The sequence below is a fragment of the Cricetulus griseus genome, chromosome 3 (assembly GCF_003668045.3).
Source record: "Cricetulus griseus strain 17A/GY chromosome 3, alternate assembly CriGri-PICRH-1.0, whole genome shotgun sequence".
In the NCBI taxonomy this organism is placed as follows: Eukaryota; Metazoa; Chordata; class Mammalia; order Rodentia; family Cricetidae; genus Cricetulus; species Cricetulus griseus.
The window spans coordinates 181,207,294-181,226,447 of record NC_048596.1 but is presented as its reverse complement, the minus strand read 5'-3'; the positions used below and the strand labels follow the sequence as shown (position 1 = coordinate 181,226,447).

General features: G+C 44.3%; 1 pseudogene; it reads right to left on the bottom strand.

Moving 5' to 3' along the window:
- Positions 1-18,244, bottom strand: part of LOC100761399 — a 45,501-nt pseudogene extending 27,257 nt beyond the window's left edge.
- Positions 18,245-19,154: the final 910 nt, after the last annotated feature.

Below are 19,154 nucleotides of genomic sequence, written 5' to 3'. Positions count from 1 at the left end.
ATGCAACATCTTTAGTCATCAAGGAAATGTAAGTCAAAGATACTTTGAGATTACATCTTACACCTGTGAGAATGGCTAAGATCAACAAGACAAGTGACAGCTCATGTTAGGGAGGATGTCAAGTAACTGGAAGACTTATCCATTGCTGGTGGGAATACAAACTCGTATAACCACTATGGAAATCGCTGTGGCAGCTCATCAGGAAGATGGTAATAGATCTACCTCAAGATCCAGCTATACCACTCCTAGTCATGTACCCAAAGAAGCTTCATCCTACCACATGGACACCATCTTCATTACTACTCCAATCGTAATAGTCAGAAATTGGAACCAACCCAGATGTCCCTCAATAGAAGAATGGATGAAGAAACTGTGGTACATTTACATAATGGAGTATTACTCAGTTCTTAAAAAATATGACACCATTACATTTTCAGGCAAATGGATGTAACTAGAAAAAGTTTATTTATTTATTTTGTATGCAGTGTTCTGTTTGCCTGAAGGCCAGAAGAGGGTGCCAGATCTCATTACAGGTGGCTGTGAACCATCATGTCATTGTTGCGAATTGAACTCAGGACTTCTGGAAGAAGTTAAGTCAGTGCTTTTAACCTCTGAGCCATTTCTCCAGCCTAGAAAATATCATCCTGAATGTGGTATCCTAGATCCAGAAAGGCAAATATTGTATATATTTGTTTATTCATGGACATTAACTGTCAAGTCAGTGATAACCAAGCTACAATCTGTAGAGCCACAGAGGGTACTTATGGAGTAAGGGACTAGGGGAACTGTTTGATCTCATTAGGAAAGGGAAATACAATAATAATTATGGATGGATTGGGGCTGGAATGGGAGGCTCATTTGGTGAGGATGGTTTCAGGGGGGTTGAAGGAGGGAAAACGGAGAGAGTTAGCTAAAACTAAGGGACATTTGAGGGGTAGTATGGTAAACTAATATAGTAGATATTCCTAAATATATGTATATTTCATACATATATTTCTACATATAATTTCATACATATATGAAAGTTATTTAAATGAAATTTCCAAAATATGGGGGAGACAAGTCCCAACTGGCCTTTTTTCATCAAATGAAGCTTCCAGTACCAGGATTGGGTTACAGCTAATTGAATTGTTGGCCAAAAAAGTCCCATAGAAATCTCCAAAGAATCCACGTTGTTGCGAATACTGCAGGTTACAAGCAAGGTGTCACTGCCAGAGACAGTACATCCAAATCTCATTGAGCATAGAGGAGTCCAGCTGGTGCCTACATAGAGCCTTCACTCCTACATTCTAGTGTCTGCATGCAACCAAAAAGAGAAATGCAAACACCAAACCAGCCACAAACCCTTTTATCTACAATGATGCCCTACCAGAAATAAAGGCATAAAGCTTATGGGAGTAATCAAACAATATCTGATTTCAGTTAAGGCTCACTCTATGAGATGGAACCCATGATCAGCACTGCTTGTATGACCAAGAACCAGAGACAAGATAGCTCAGGGACCTATGTTAAGCCAAGTACTACTAGTCTGGAAAAGGAAAAGGAAAAGGAAAAAGAGTAGTGATTAAATGACTCCTAATAATATTCTGCTAAACTCATAAATCTTTGTCTTGCTTATCATCACTAGAGAAACATCCTCCTACTGCAGATATGAACAAATGTAGCGACCCACAAGCAGACATTACACAGATAGTGAGAGATTTTGGAACATTCAGCCCTAAATGGAATGTCTCCCTTAAATCCTTACCCTCAGAGTTCGTGCAACCCTGCAGAAAGAAGGCAGAAAGACCCTAAGAGCCAGAGGGGATAGAGGACACCAAGAAAACAAGACCATGAGTAAAGCTCATAGTAACACAGAGACTGAAGCAGCCTGCACAGGTCTGCACTAGGTTCTCTCAGCATATATTATGGCTTCAAAAGCCCACAGCCAGCAACAGCTCAACATGTCTGTCTACTAACTGCTTTGTTGCCATTCATGTTGACATATCCACAGATCACCTCAGGATCTCAGGATGTGGTCCACAGAAGGGGTACTCTAGGCCTACATGCATATTTCTATTCCCACTTCCCCGTCAGGAAATCTCAGCATGGATTAATGGTTCTAGAGCTAAAGTAATGTTATCATCACTCTTCGAATCATCTAAGTGGAGCAAATAGGAGTGTCTCCATGAGTGTCTTTCCTGATTGCTTTTTAGAAAGGACATCGGATCCCACTGGCACAACAGATAACCTGCAGCTAGAAATTTTGGTGATGTCAATATGCAGTCCTTGAACACACTCCAGAATGGGTCTGTCAGGTTCAAGTTAATAGAATAATTCTTGGTTTAATCAAAGACCTAGAGCCTTGAACCTCTACAGGCCAAGTGCCCTGAGTCATACACACACACAGGTTTAAGCAGCTCACCATTGCTGAGATTTCCTTCTTGAACACAATAAGGTAAAACTACTAATTAGGATCTAACTACAGTGGATCTCAGAATTACTTTCTCTCTTCCAATCTTCCAGAGAAAGAAATATCCTCTTCTTCAACTGACCACAGTCTGATATTCACAGGTATGTTAGAACCTTCATGGGTATGAGCTGGTGTGTAGATGCTGAGATACAGGCAGTCCTCAGACATTGGATGCATGACCAGATTCATCTTCTTTGTAAACTCTGACTTCATTATATCAGTCTGTGGACACCTGGGGAAAATGGAGGACAGTTAGTCCAAGATATGGGATGATTAAACCTAAATCTTTGCCTGGATTTTCTTTTAGCCACCTTCAGCTACTACTTTCCATGATGCCCTGCTTACATGATCTCTCTTTCATGTCTCTTCCTACCAAGGTAAAGGCCACCAGCTCTGTAGGAATGGGAGTGGAGCAGGACTTTTAGGGAGGCCTTTGGTTGGATAGTAATATACTGAAGGCTAGTACATGGAGACTGCTGGCATCCTCAATGAAAATGATCATCTTCCTGTACTGACATTCATCACTTCTGTACTATTTAAATCCTGGTGTGGTGGTTAGTTTGGATTGCTGATGTGACACAATGTGGAATCACCTGGGAAAAGGATCTTAATGAGGAGTTGTCTAGGTCATGTTGGCCTGTGGGTGTGCTGTGGCAAATTATCTTGATATTGTTCTTTTAGGGACTACTTGTCTGTTGTAGGAGGCATCAACCCCTGGGAAGATCTCCTGAATGTGTGAGAATGGAGAGAAGAAGTTCCTGGTTTTGGATGTGATGTGATCAGCTGCAGAAAATTTCTGCCCTTGTGGTTTCCACCGATGGTTGATTATAACCAGAAATTGTGACCCATAGTAAAATCTTCCTTCATTACATTGCTTTTTCTCAGGGAATCTATCACAGCAACAGAAAACAAACTAAGATACTCAGGTACTGTGCCCACATGGGAACTACATGAATGAATGGACAATACCATAGGGTAGAGAAACATTCTTCATCTTACTTCCAGACTCTCACAGTGCCCCTTTCCTCTACATAGTCTCCAGTAGAAAGCATGCATAGCTGTTCCTTAGTCAATAGTACCTGGACAAGTTGGTCACAGTGATGGATGGCCTTAGTTTCTGCTCTTCACTCCAATACCTGGAACTAAGTCCCTACATGTGTCAAAATCTCACCCAGGAGCCTGGCACAGTTGTTCTCTAATCCTTAGCAAAGCTATTGCAAAAATGCACTGGAGACTTAACACAGACAGAAAGCTGCTATCGAGATGAGATGGAGAGAACACTGCAGTGTGGCCTAGAGCTCAGGCCTGAAATCTCCTGAGCCCCAGAACTTATACAGCCTGATAGGAGATCCCATCTCTCATGCCACTCCATGGCTAGGAGGCTCAGGAGGTTCAGGGGGTTCAGGGTGCTCAGGTGGTACAAAACACAGTGGTCCTACAGGTAGCTTGACAAAGGGATTCTCCCGGAAGTTATGGGCAGCAACATCACTGTCTTTAATGTGGACAAGGCTTCCTCTCACCTGTCTTGTGTACATGTTCCTGAGGGACTGGCTGAGCCCTGGCCTGTCTTGTAGGTGGAGAGAAACTGTCAGTTGTGACACTTGGAAATTCCTACCTCATTGTCACCTTGGTATATGGGGAAGGTAACCTGGGTCCTCTCAGTTCAGCCATGGGATGTGGAGATGAGGCCTTCTGGATTTCCTAGGGACAGAAACTTGTCCTTTGTCCCTCTGAAAAATTCTCAAACAAGTGCTAATCTCAGAGCCTCTTAACATGTTGAAGGATTTACTGTCACTATCCAAGGTCAGTGTGAGCTACAACCACACACAGAGGGCAGGCATGTCCCCCCCCCTGTTCTTCTGTCCCTGCTGCCTCCTCAGTACCTGCTAACCTCACACATCTCTGACCTTCCATGTAACACATGGCCCATCCTGTGGGCTTTGATGGGGGCATTAGAAGGCTCACAATCCCACACTTTCATCTGTCATCTCCACCAGGTCCTCCCTTCCTGGTGACTTCACTCCCTTAAGCTCAACATCTGACTCTGCACAACTGAGCATCTCTGACCCTGATCCCCTCTCTCATGTAGAAAGTCTCACCATGGACATGGAGAAGGAGAAGGAGAAGGAGAAGGAGAAGAAGGAGGAACCCACAGGCCGCACTCTACAGCTAGCTAGGAGAAAGCATATCTAGTATCATGGTTGAAACCCAGGCCTAAGTCTGTGTTCACAACAACAGCAAACAGAACAGGTAGGCCTTGCCCAGGCAGGAATTTGTACCTTTGGAGATGTCGGTGTGGAAATTTGGTTGGGCAGGTCAAAGTTCTTATTGCAGGAGAATTGATAAGGCAGAAGGCTCAGGGAGCCAATAGTCAGCAGGCAGGGCAAAGCCACCTCTGCACTTTCTGCTCTTTCCCTGGTCTCTAGGGTAGACATAGCATGGCTTCTGAAGTCCTTCTGGAATGTCAGAATCCCTGTCTTTGAACATGGAGTCTCCAAGATCCCTGGCCTTTTACTCACCAATACAAGTTGGAGTTAAGATGAGGGAGCAGAAGGCTGTAACAGGAGAAGCCACAGGGCTTCTGTGAATAGATACAGACTCAAGATGTCACAGATGGAGAGAACTAAAGGGCAGGAGCACTGTGTGTGACCTTCATTGTGAAGACTCCTCTGTGCTGGCAAGACCTATAGAGTAGTGAAGATTACCTTCAGGATCCCTTGTCCCTATGGTATCTGCTGGTACCCTCCCTGTTCAGTTTCATTGAAAGACACTCAAATTCTGGCTCTTCTTCCCCCACCTCCACAATGAGCTTGCTTACATTGCCAGCTCCTGCTGAGTTCCACTTTACACTCATTTATCAATTTGACAAACGTTTATGTTAACTTCTTCCCACATTTACTCATGTTTTGTGTGCATGTATATATGTATGCATATCTGCACTCAGGTTCCATCATGTTTGTGTGGAGGTCAGAAGGAAATTTGTTGTGGGTCAGTTTTCTCTTTCCTCCATACAGGTCCCAGGGACAAATGTTAAGTTGTCAGGCTTGGCAGCAAACTCCCTAACTAGCTAAGCCACTAGCTAGTCCCCACCTGACATTTGATGGGATACTAAAGCATACAAGTCCAGAAGTAGGAGTTTCATAATCGCAAAAATCCTAGTAAGCTACATCAAAGAACATACAAGCAGGAATTCACAGACCTACTCACATCTGACTTCCTGGGGAAGTGGTGTGGGAATCAATACTGAGTAACCTTCAGGAGACAGAGGTATGTGGATCTCTGTGAGGTTGAGGGACAGTCTGGTCTACAAAGGGAGTTCCAGTACAGCCAGGGCTACACAGAGAAACCTTGTTTGAAAACCAACCAACCAACCAACCAACCAACCAGATAAAAACTAAATAAGCTACAAACCCATGTTCCAAAATGCTGATAGGAGCTTCATTAACAGTAGCAAAACAAAAACAAAACAATGGAAATCACCCAGAAGCTCATTACCTGGGGAGTGGGTAGATCATGTTCATATAGAGAATGACACTGTCAGTCAAAGGAGAGAACCATTTGAATCTCCAAGACATTATATTTGTAATGGTAAGAGTCACGATGATTCATTTTTTTATGATAGGACAGCCAGGTGCTTCACATTTAAAATCATATGCTATTTACAAACTATTCCATGAGAAAGCAGTCAAGTGGTTGCCATGATCAGAGATCAGAAAGATTAACATAAAAAAAACACAGAGAACTTTTTCCATTGAAAGAAACACATTCATACTTGAAGTCAGGGTGGTTGAATAAATAACTAATTTTCTATGTGAATTAACCAAGCTATGCATACAACGTATTCAACAATAAAGTTTTCCAACAGCCAGACCTTCATTCAAAGTCTCAAAACGTCTTTGTCAGTGTTCAGTGCACTGGCAGAAATGCAATGGATATATCACAGAGGTGTGTACAGTAAGAGCTCAATGACACTTTCAAGCCCTCCTGGATAGCCCAGGCATCAGCCCTCTAGCAATCAAAGGAAGGGCTTTTCTCTAAGTCCAGCTCCTGAGCCCAGCTGAAGCTCATCCTCAACTCTCTCTGCATCTTGGTGTTGAGGATTGATTGGCATTGCATGGATCATCATTTTGGTGATTCCTATGATTGGCCTTCAAGTTAGTTGAGGAAACCTGCAAATACTAGTGCCTGGGTGACACAGGTTAGTTATATGGAGGGGGCAGGGGAGATTTGGGGTGTAAAGAAGGAGGGACAGCACCTCCGTTTTTTATTCTGTTATACATCCTGACCTCAGTTTTCCCTCCCTGCAGCTCTCTCGGTAGCACCCATCTCCCCAAGCCCCAGATCCACTCCTCCTCCATTTCCCTTCAGAAAAGAGCAGGCCTCCCTGGGATACCAACCAAATGCAGCATAACAAGATACAACAAGACTAGGCACAAACCCCCATATCAAGGCTGGGTGAGGCCACCCAGGAAAAGACAAAAGTGTCCCAAGAATATGCCAGAGAGTCAGAGACTCCCCCCACTTCCACTATTAGAAGTCCCACAGGAAAACCAAGCTACAAAAGCATAATTCATATGCAGAGGTACTAGCTCAGACCCTTGTAAATTCTGTGATTGTCGCTTCAGTCTCTGTGAACCCCCACGAGTTCTGTTTATTTGATTCTGTGTGCCATGCTCTGTCGTTTCCTTAACCCCTTTGGCTCCTTTCTCCTCCTCTTCTATAGGGATCCCTGAACCCTGCCTAATTATTGGATGTGAGCATCTGTAATTACTTCCATTAGCTTGTATATGGAGCCTCTCTGATGGTGATTAGGCTAGGCACTGATCTAGGGGTATAACAGAATATCATTAGGAATCATTTAATTAATTTGTTTTTGCCAGGTGTGTTTGCTACTCCAGGTATCTGAGCTGTCCAGCCTCCAGTTCCAGGCAGTGTCAGATGTGGGCTCCACTCATTGTATGGGCCTCAAGTTGTACCAGTTATTGTTGGCTACTTCCTCATGTTCTGCACCACCATTCCAGCACATGTAGTAGGCAGGAAAAATCTAGGTCCATATGGTGATACCTCAGAAAATTGATTCCTCAGGGAATCAATATACCTCAAGACCAATCTATACAACTCTTGGGCATATACCCAAAGGATGCTCCCACTACCACAAGGACACTTGCTCAACTAACTCATAGCAGCTTTATTCACAATAGCCAGAAATTGGAAGCCACCTCAATGTTCCTCAACTGAAGAATGGATAAAGAAAATGTGGTACATTTACACAATGGAGTATTACTAACCTGTTAGAATAAATGGCATAACAAAATTTGCAGGCATATGGGTGGGAGTAGAAAGAAATTATCTTGAATGAGGTAACTCAGAAGGAGAAAGACAAACATGGTATGTACTCACAGATAAGTGGATGTTAGCTAGTAAGTAAAGATAACCGTATTACAATGCACAGACTCAGAGAAATTAAGTAACAAGGAAGGCTCAAGGTGGATGTGTGACTCTCCCTAGAAAAAGGAAGTAGAATAGATTTTGCAGGTGTATTGGGGGGTGGGTTTGGGAACAGGAAGGACTGACAGGTCAGGGAGGACTGGGTAGAGAAGGTACTGGGATAGATGCTTGGAATTTGGGGACACTAGGGGGCTATGTGGGAATCTAGTGTAGTGGAAACTCTCTGGATTCTATGATGGTGACCCTAGTGAAGATTCCCAGTAATGGAGGGTATGGTCCCTGAACTGTCCATCTTCATAACCAGGCAAGGCTTCCTGTAGTGAAATATAAGTGAAGTGTATATTATTTGGCTTCAAGTGAAATGTATAGTAAAGCCTGTGTGTCTGGCTTTGACAGCAATGTTTCATCAACGCCTTTTCTCTGTTTGGATAACCATTAGAGGCTGCGAAACTGTTTTGAGACTGTTTAAACCTTGAAGAAATGTTGTTTCTCTGGAGTCTGCCCTTGGTGCTATGGGAGAGCTTGCAGCTGCACCGACCTGGTCCTAAGACACCCCTGGCAGACCTGGAGTTCTTCCTTTTGATTATGGGTTCCTATGCTCAAAAGATTTGTGTGAGTTGTCTGCTCTCATGCAGCAAGAGCAAGATAACTTTGATAGTTGGTACCTTTCCCAGCCCCAATAATCTTGTAATTGCTTGAATAAAGTAACTGGAGCGAGCTAGCTAGGTGTCAGTCTTTTCTGAGAAGGGTGGACCTCCAGTTTATCATCTTGGTGAGCTTCTTTCTCTACCTTGGTACCTGTGAGTCAACATCAAACAATAGCTCCATTGGTGGGATAGAGTTCTTTAATGAAGTAGAGAAATTCTTTAGGGGAATACAGAGACAATTGAGCTCCATTTGTCACCTTTGCATGATGGCATAAAGTTTAAGTAAAAGCTTTTAACAGTGGGTTCAGAAAAAAGTTTAGAGACAACAATAAGGTAAGAACATAAATTAGAAATATGGAGGATGAAGGAGAGCAATTGCGTCACAAGGAACCAAAGAGTTAGGGGATTTGTGACAGCAAGAAATAGTCTTCCTTACATGGACAGGTACTCAGGGAGACAGGAATTGGATGCTCTGCTCCTGGACATTTCTGAACCTTCTGAGGCTCCCTTCCCACCTCCAGAACACACCTCACAGTCAAACATATTCACAGATGTCCTGAGTATGTGACATGAACGTCATAGTGTCTCCACCTGGTGGGTGGGGGAGAAACTTCAACACACACACACACACACACACACACACACACACACACACACACACACACACACACACACACACAGAGAGTCTCCTGATAAATTGACTAAGGGACAGGTGCAGATCTCCTTAAAAATATGTCCCTCACCACTGTAGCGATATTAAGAACTGGGACAGTTAGAAGGTTGTCAGTCACAGGCTCCATTGTTTATAACTTCCATACTGTGAGGACATGAGTTACAATATTTGGGCTAGATTTCTATCGCTTGCCACACAGCAAACCTACTAGCATCTTGGACCTAGACTTCTTTTTTTTTTTTTGGACATGTTAACTAGTTTATTATAGACCTGGCAGAGTAGGGAGACTAAAGGAGAAGAGAAACAGGCTTAATGGCTGGCCGCCATGGCCAGTTGCCATAGAGAGGCAGAGAGAACATAAAAAGACAGAGAGAAGAGAAGAGCAGAAGCAAAGAGTAGAGAGAGAGTAAAGAGAGAGTGTAAATGGGCAGGGTCTGTCTTTTAAAGGGGTCCTCTGCACCTGCATGCAGACTTAATTTCCATGGAACCCTGGGCTGACCAGGGTACTGCCTGTTCTGCCAGGTAACAGGGGCAAGCCAGCATAATGCCTGAACCTTTCAATCCCACCTTTACTTATTATTAAAAAAAGATGAGGTGTTAGACATGGCAGATTAAGGAATAAGGGCATCGAATTCTCAAGACTGCTTCCTGCTGACGTGGGGGGTGTTGACCATCTTTGGGGGGACCTGAGAAGGTTGAGGTGCTGCCACGTCCTGGGGTAGCTGGTTGTTTCATCGAAGTCCAGGCTGTATGGAACTCCCTGGTGCCTGTTAGACCTGGCAAGATGTTGGCAGAACAGAGAACAAGGTTAGGTTTAGAAAAAAATTTTTTCTTAGGTCCTGTCACTTGAGGGGAAGAGTGTAAGATGAGGGAGGGATTCCCGAGGAGTCCCGACATGAGGGAAGGGAGTCCTGGGACCAGGGAAAGATTGAATAACTGGAGCGAGTCTGACCTGTTTGTTTGGATCCAATTCAGCTCCCTGGAACTTGCAAGAATCCTGCCCAAGCAATGCTAGGAAAGTTGATTCCACTATTCTCTTGTCCACAGTCTGGAGTACTTTGTAGCAGTTGAGGTGAAGGGCAGAGTTGCTCAGTGACAAGCATTGACAACTTGAAGTGTACAGAGTTCCTGCATCTCAGGCCGCTGCAGGCAGGAGGAAGTGCCAGGAAAAACCGAGATGGAAAGTGGGTTAGGGGTTCAGATTTTAGGATCCCTGAAATTTCCCATGCCCCTGGCACAGAGAGGTTTTGGGGAGAGTCTAAACCAAGTTGGGCATCAAATGTTGTTATTTTGCTTAAATTAGAAATAAAGAAGAAGAGGACGGTGCAAGATGAGAGATGAGACATATTAAGAGACATATTAGACATATTAACCAGTTTATTATAAGCCCAGCAGAGTAGGGAGACTAAGAGAGAAGAGGAACAGGGTTAATGGCTGACCTTCATGGCTGGTTGCCATAGAAAGACTTCTATATCTCCAAGACTTCTATATCTCCAAACTTATGAACAGATTTTCATTGTCTATTAGCTACAAGTTTCTGATATACACATAGTCATACAAATGTTTATATATATTTATTGACATGTATTGCCCCTGTATCATATTCTTGGAATCCTGAGCTCATGCATCCTCCTGTCTCTGCCTTCCAAGAGCTGGGCCATATCCATCTGCCTCAGCACAGAACTCACAGCATAAGTTGATTTTGCTACAGCAGATGTATTAGACAGAGTTCCCTAAAGGAGTAGGAGAGATAGAATGTATATATGTTACAAAGGAAGATTTATTAGAATGGCTGGTTTACATGATAAGGGCTGGGTGCTCTAATAATAGCCATCTGCACCCTGGAGAGGATCAGAAATCTGGTAATTGCTTAGTCTGTGACTCTCAGTGACTCCTACCATTGGAGACCTGGGAGATTCTTGGAGAGTCTCTAATCTTCAACCTTCATTGGAAGGCTGAAGAAACTGGAGTCTGATGTCATGGAAGCATCAGCAGCAGAGCCAGGTAGATGCATTCACCAGGAAGACGCAGAGGCAGGGAAGGAAGGCAAGGAACGGTGCTGTTTACATGGACCTCCTTATGTCTGGGACACACTGAGGAGGCTCTTCTCTCAGCTAATCCTTCCTAGTAACAGCAAAGGGTTAAGAGTGAAATTCATGTATGTGGACAATCAAGGAGAAGGGGGTTATCACAGCAACTGGGAGTTTCCAGGAAAACTGGAACACACACACACACACACACACACACACACACACACACACACACACACACACACACCCTTACACACACATATGGGCACACAAATATATGCCTGCACATATGCTCACATCATGTAGACAAATCCATATATGCACAAAAATGGATATATGCAGGCATGCATGTAAGAAATGCATGTCTGGTGCCCACAGAACCTAGAAGAGGGAGCTAGATCCTTGGAACTGGATTTATTGGTAATTAGAAGCCACCACGTTGGTGCTGGGAATCCATCCTGTGCTCTTTGGAAGATCAGCCTGTGCTCTTAACTTTTGAACCATCTCTCTAGCCCCAGATTGGTACTTTTTAACAAAAATTTGTAGAGATCTAAATTAGCTTATGTAATCAATAGCCACACATTCAAAAAGCAAAAATAAATAGGCATGTGGGGCTGGATAAATGGTTTAGCAGTATGCAGTACATACTTACCCAGTATACATATGGCATATACTCTCATAGACAACACACATATGCATAAATAAATATAAGAATAAATCCTTAAAAGAGTAAGACAAGAATAGTGAATATAATCCAGTCATTGGGGAAGTCTAAGCTGGATGATGGTAAGTACACCATTCAACTCAAGGAAAATAAGTAAGACTCACATTCCACACCTGAACACAAAAGGACCCTCATCACATGGCCAACCTTCATGTGGGTGACTTGCTTGACAAAGGTGGGCTGATGTTGCAACTCATAGAAGTAGACAGGATCACGGAAACCTGTAAGTAAAGACAGATGTTGACTTAGTACTCCATTTTTTGTAGCTTTTCTGATACATGTTTGGTGACAAGAAACCTTGATGAAATGTTACCTGGAATCATAAAAGTTAAGTGGTGAAGGGAGCTATGGGCTGGAGCCCTAGCTGTGGAAAAGCCCTTGGCTAAACTGTGTCTGTGGCCTTCCCAGCTGAGTGGTTTTGTCAAGTCAATAGAGTGTCAGTGACCCATTTCCTCCTCTGTACCTAGATGTCACTCTCTATAACTAGATATGAGACCTGGGTACCACACAGCTCCACAGTGCTCACCCATCACCTACATCTGTGAGCTGTTCCCCTGAGCCGTGTTACAGATATACTGAAGTTGAAAATGTGCTACTTGAAGTTTGGGGATCGCAAACATGAAGTCTCCCATCATCTCTGTGAACTGTATTTGGAGGGTTTGGGGATCCTCAGTGTCCCCCATATATTCTTCCATTAGCAGGTCACTACACTCAGGAGGCAGCATCTGCACCAAGGAGAACAGGAAGAATGAGGCTTGGCATGTTCTCAGTTAGGTGGGCAGCAACCTTTGGTATGGGGAGAATGGGCCCAGGGTTGAGACAGGCTATAGGCAAAAAGGTTCAAGCTCTTGTGAAATGTTACTTTAACAGGGCAAAGATGTGTTACATTTGTTGATGTGGTGGAATATTACTTTAACTGTGTAAAGGTGTGTTACATTTGTTTCTAATGCCTTTGTTAATGATGCCAAGATGTGCTATATTTGTTGTTGCTGTGTTTGTTTAATTATGTAAAAATGTGTCGCTGTTTCGTCTTTCCTGCCCAATGCACCTGATTGGTCTAATAAATCAGGCAGGAGAGGGATAGGCAGGGCTGGCGGGCAGAGAGAATACATAGGAGGAGGAATTTAGTCTCAGAAGAAGGGAAAGGGAAGACAACGAGGAGGAAGGGAGGGACTCATCAGGAGCCAGAGTTCAGGCAGCTGCCAGCCAGACATGAGGAACAGTGACAGTGATATACAAAAGGGAAGAAAGCTAAAAGCCCCGAGGCAAATTGTAGAGGAAGAGAAACAGGTTCATTTTAAGAGCTAGTCGGGCAAGAATAAGATAAGCCTGAACATCCATAAATAATAACAAGTCTTCATGTCATGATTTGGGAGCTGCTTGGTGGCCTCCAAAAGAGAAAGAACCTGCTACACCTCTGGGTGACCCCACATAGAATCACCCTTATACTGACCTTTATTAGCAGGGATGCTGCCTGAGAAGGAGCTATGAGGGAGCTCTTTATATGGACAAGACTAGAGGTGTCTCACCATTTGTGCTGTTGCATTCTTCAGAACAGCCTGCAGGTTTTCTCTGGTTATTTCCTTTATTGTCTGGGCACTGTTTACCACCTGGGAAGCAAAAGGCAAGGGTTAAGAGCAGGATTGGATGGACTTAGATTAAAGATGTATTGAATTCCCACTGCTTAACCTGAGTCTCCAGGCTCCTGGAGGATTGGAAGTGAGCCTTACTGTAGATGATCCAACCATACTCATCATTTCATCATTGTTGACACCTATGATGCTGGGGACAAGGTGAAAATCCACAAAAGCCAACAATTCTTGGGGATGCCTGGGTAGGAACTCTCCGTCCACCACATCAGAGCTGGCCTGGAAGACCTGGGGACATTAAAAGCCAATGATGAAGGTCAATGAAATACACCTGGTGCTGCCCACTGTGTTACCTTCACCATTTTCTCATTTCTTCCTAGCCTCAGGGTGCTCAGATCACGCTGGAAGGGAATCTACACTTAGATTAGTCTCCATTGGTGTTCATATTGTACCCAGAACTAAAGAACTCTAGGTCGTAGAGATGAGGTATTTGTCTCAGAGTCCCACATCTTGTTGACCAGGTCCTTCCATACACACAATACTACCTTGTCAATGGCAAGAACATCTGCTTTACTCTTGCCTCTCAGACAGTGCACCAGGGCCTCTGAGTCCATGGTCTCACATCCAGACAGATTTGCCAACTCAATGCTATTGCCCCTAAATACCACACTATAGCGTGTGCTGTATGTGGATTGAATTAAGTATGAAATTGTTCCCAAGTCCAACAGCTCATTGGTGACAGATAACAAGCAGTACCCTTATACCTGAATACTTGTTCTTTTCTTTGGGGTAGTTTTGTTTTCTCCATCTATCTTTCTGTGTTTTGTGTATGAGAGAAAGCAACTTTGCCACAATTTGTATATTCAGGTTAGAGGACAAAGTCTCAGACTTCACTGTTCACAGGCTATCTTCCTGTTTTGCTGCTACCTGTACTAGCTGAGCTGCTCTGGGAACATCCAGGGATTCTCTTGTCTCTACCTTCTGCCTGACCACAGGGACATTGGAATTACAGATACATGTTACTATCCCCAACCTTTTGTGAGTCCTGGAAATTTGAGTATAGATCCTCTACTTGCACACTGAGCACTTAAAAAAAAAAACACTGAACCATCTCCCCAGGCCTTGCAGACTCAATTTTGTCAGTGCTTGAAGCTGCTAGGGCAGCTTTGCTGTCCACATAACATGCTCAGCCTATAGAAAGCAGAAGTGTGGATTCTAACCCTTGAGTCTTTCAGATATAAACAAAGAGATGTCCTTTCCCTAGATCCTTGTTTTCTCCACTGAACACCATAGTCCAGAGGATAGTGCTTTGCCAATAGATACAGGGCTGAAGTGTTTGGGGGCACTCACTGTGTAAACCCTCTCAGAGGAGCTGGAGTTGAGACCAGGCAGCACCGCTACTCCACTCTCCATGATGGCACCATGAAAGAGTCCTTTAGACATGGGGGACACAACATGTGAAGACACACTTGTGCCACCTTCTGACTCACCAAAAATGGTGACACAGTCAGGTTTGCCTCCAAAGTGGGCGATATTCTGCTGGACCCAGAGTAGGGCAGCTACTTGGTCCAGGTAGCCCCAGTTGCCTCTGGCATGCTCATCTCCAGTACTGAAAAGTGGAAGGGACATGGATCAAAGGGCTCCCTAGGTTCTTCTCACTAGGACTGCCCTGCCTAGTCCCAGTCTCACCTGAAAAATCCTAGGACACCCAGATGGTACTGGATAGTGACCACCACCACATCCTCAATGGCTGCCAGCATGGATCCATCATACATGGAGGCCAGGCCTACAACCAGAGCACCGCCATGTATCCACACCATCACCTAAAGAAGTCAAGAGAGATGCCAGGAGGCTTCTATCTGGCACAAGCTCAAGTGGGACTGCCTCCTAGATTATTGATGGTGTTCTATGTGTGCAGCTAAACACACACACACACACACACAAACACACAAACACACACAGAGCTCTTCATCTTCTTAGACCCAGGCCGCAGATGAAGAACAGAGTCTCTCATCAGCTCATTTCCAAGCTCCACTGCTGCAGCAGGAATCTCAGTTTGAATTAATGGATTTAAATCCAGAGAAATGTGACTATCACCCCCAGACTCCTCAAAAGCATGGAAAAGGGAATCTCCATAAGAGTTTCTCTTCTTATTACCAACCAAAAATATCACCAAATATCATTGGTAGAACCAATATCCCAAAGCTGGAAATTTGGCTTAGCTCAATGCTCATTACTCAGACACCTGCCTGGGTGTCTAGGGATCCAGTTTGTTGGGAGAGACCAGAGTTAATGAATGGACCACCATCTTTGACTCCTCAGAGATCCTGTGTTCAGTGTCCTATACCCAGGGTTTCGCTGCCTGGTGAGAAAGTACAGTAATTGAGAAGGCTTTCTTGGACACACTTGAAAACGATGACTTGCCAGCTACACTGCAGTAGAGTTCAGGTTGATTTTGTGCTTTCTAATCCCCCTGTTAAAGCAATCTTCCCCATGGACCATGAGCTGACACTCACTCACAGGCATGTCAGAGCCCTCATGGGCAGTAGCTGGTATGTAGATGTTGAGATACAGGCAGTCCTCAGACATGGAGATGGAAATTGTGATCAGCTTCATCTTCAGATCCCCTGCATTCACTGTATCATTTTTCAGATACCGGGTGAGAATGGCAGATGGTGACCCAAAGGGATGTTCAGTGTAAAAAACCAGATCCTTAGTCTGGATTTCCTTCTTGTTACCCTCCATGCCTGTTTCTCATGATATCTTTTACCACATGCTCCCTGTCTGAATCAGATTCCTACCAAGATAAATGCCACGGGCTCTGTGGAAGCTGTGAAGGACACATACTTGCAGTAAGGTCTCCAGTTGTGTGGGGTTTGGGTGGAACACTTTATGAGGTTGGGATTTTTTAGGTTGTTTGTGAACATGATTGGCTGTGTGTACTGACATTTACCGCTTCTCCCTATAGTATTTAATGCTACTTTTGATTGTTGGCTTGGCATAATATAGAATCACTGAGAAGAGAGTCTCAGTGAGGGATTGTCTAGACCCAGTAGGTCTCAGGGGATTAACTTTTTGTGCTGGTGTGTGTCTTTTAAAATTTAAATTAGAAACAAGCTTGTTTTACATGTCAATCCCAGTTCCCTCTCCCTCTTCTCCTCCCCTGCCCCTCACCAACTCCATATCCCATCCCCTTTCTGCTCCCCAGGGAGAATGAAGCTTTCCATGTTGGATCTTCAAAGTCTGTCATATCATTTGGAGCAGGGCTTAGACCCTTCCCCATGTGTCTAGGCTGAGAGAGTATCCCTCTATGTGGAATTTGCTCCCAAAGTCCATACTAGGGATAAATACTGATCTACTACTAGAGGCCCCATAGAGTGGCCAGGCCTCCTTACTGACACCCACGTTCAGGGGGTCTGGATCGATCCTATGCTGACTTCCTAGCTATCACTCTGGGGTCCATGAGCTCCCCCTTGTTCAGGTCAGCTGTTTCTGTGGGTTTCTCTAGCATGGTCTTGACTCCTTTGCTCATCACTCCTCCTTAGGGGATTATCTTGACCACATTAATTGAGGCGGGAAGGTTTCCCCATGATTGGTGCCCTAGAAAGGGGCTTCTGAGCTGTGTGAGCAGAGATGGTGAGCTGAGCATTAGCAGGCATCCAACATTCTTTGCTCTAAATTTTCAATTATAGATGTGATGTGACCAAATCTCCTAAGCTTCTACCACTGTGAGTTGCCTCCTGTGAGGGAATGTTCAGAAACTGTGACCTATAACAAGTCATTTCTCCAAGAAGTTCATTTTACCAATATATTTTATCACAGCAACAAGAAACAAAATAAAGCTATGTGGGTAATATAGTACTATGCCTACACCTCTATTATGGGAGTCAGTGGACAATGCTAACCCACAGGGTACTTCTTCATCCCACATAATATTCAAAAGAAGCTTATTGGTTTTCTTGAACAATGGCACGTTGCTCTGTGGATTGTCTCAGTGATGGTAGAGGATGGAGTTCCCAAAGACACATCATTTTGGCCCTCTTGAGAGACTTACAGGATAAGATACGTGAGTCTGGGTTCTTCCTTATTCTATGTCAACACTAACCCTTGTTCATAGACCTCTCCCATAATGCCAAGGTCACTTGGCACAGTCTGAGAGCAGTTTATATCTGCTTCTCACTATAAAACCAAGATATGACTCTATACAGGAACTGATCTCTGACCCAGGAGACTGGCAAAAGTGTTCTGCTAGAAGCCTTAGCCATGAATCTGAAAATGCCTGGTAGACTAAACATCACAGACAGAAAACTTCCATGTGGTTAGGATGAAGGAATCACCTCATATGGCCCAGAGCTCAAAGCACATCCTTACCTCTGGGTCCCAGAACTACACGGCTGGGTGGGAGGTCCCATCTCTCACACCACTCCATTGCACAGGGGGCTCAGGGGGGTGCAAAGTGTAGTTGTCCCACAGGTGGCTTGGCAAAGGGAGTTCCCAGGAATGTGTGGACATCAACTTCAGTGATTTTCACATGGAAAAGGCTTCCTCTACCCTGGCCTGTGTGTGTGTTCCTGATGGGGCTGGCTGAGGCCTGTGTATGGGGAGATGTCATCAGGGTTGCTTCTGTCCAGGCAGCTGCCACCACACTGTTGTTTCCCAACTCATTGTCACTAGGGGTCATGGGGAAGGGAATCTGGGGTTTCTGGGTTCAGCTGTGGGATGTGAGAGAAGGAGTTTCTTTATCCCCCTCCCCTACCCGTGTGCAGGAACACTGTTCATGCTCCTTTTGCCTGGTGGCTATGCACATCTCTGGCCAACAAGGATTTATTCTTAGAGGCAATTTGCAGCATGAATTCATTATTTTCATTACTATTCATAGTTCTGTAGCAGCAACATTCACACACAGAAGGAGGAAATGTCCATTTTGCTCTTTTCCCCCTAATCTGCAGGTTCGGTGTTGCTCAGACCTCCTTACACTGGAGTGACATTTTGAGTATGGGGTGTCCTTAGGCATCTATGACCCTCTGTATGCTACAGGGCTCACTGGCTTGGTGGGGGCATTGGTAGACACACAATTCCTTCACTCTTGTCTACCATCTTCAGGGTGTCCTCTCTCCCTGGTGCCTTCCTTCATTCAAGGCTAGCATCTGCTCTGAGAAACTCAGCCCACATTTCTTGTGGCCCAGCCTTAGATGTCTGTGAACATATCAAGTCCAGCTCTCTACAAAAGTTGACAGTTTCAATTTAGGAGGGAAATGGATGAGATTTCCTATATAGGGATAATCTGCCCAGAAATTTTGATAGTTGCAGGCTCAGTGGCTGATGTCAGAGAGGTCTAGTAGCTGACCTCTGAGAGCTGGATTGGCTCAAATTTATTTTCTGACCCTGTATTTCTCATTCCACAGAATTTTACACACATTTTGCTGTTTACAAATTATTCAGTTGATGATTGTTTCTGTTTTGGAGATACGGGTTTTGCTGTGTTGTTCAAGCTGGTCTGGAATTCCTAGGCTCATGCTATATTCCCATCTCAGTTTCTGAGTAGCCGGGGCCATAGCTATATATCACAAGACCTGCTAGTAGTCAGTGAT